Source organism: Coregonus lavaretus (assembly GCF_964263955.1).
Source record: "Coregonus lavaretus genome assembly, contig: SUPER_35_unloc_2, whole genome shotgun sequence".
Taxonomy (NCBI): Eukaryota; Metazoa; Chordata; class Actinopteri; order Salmoniformes; family Salmonidae; genus Coregonus; species Coregonus lavaretus.
This window is the reverse complement of record NW_028167180.1, coordinates 3,688,797-3,689,151: the sequence shown is the minus strand read 5'-3', so window position 1 is coordinate 3,689,151 and position 355 is coordinate 3,688,797.

Sequence of the window (355 nt, the reverse complement as noted above, 5' to 3'; positions counted from 1 at the left end):
ACCAATATCACTCCCTAACAGGCCTATGCCAGATTGTATTTTGCCTAACGGTGAGTTTTAAAAGCATGATACTGTTTTGATGATGTGTTTGATGTGATTTTCGATTGCATTTGCATTGATGTCAGAGTGGTTAAATGGACATTAGAGTGCTGAGTACCAGGCCATTAGCGACCTCACGGTCGTTAGAGAGTTGGGTACTACTAATGCATGTCCAGAGTCCATAAAAGGAGATTACCATGAATCAATGGTCATGTGGAATTTGACTGCGGTCATGACGTATGACTGCCGGTGTGGCGGTAATATGGTAACTGCAATAGCCCTAGTCAGAACCGTTCCAGAACTGGTCAAAGTCCCC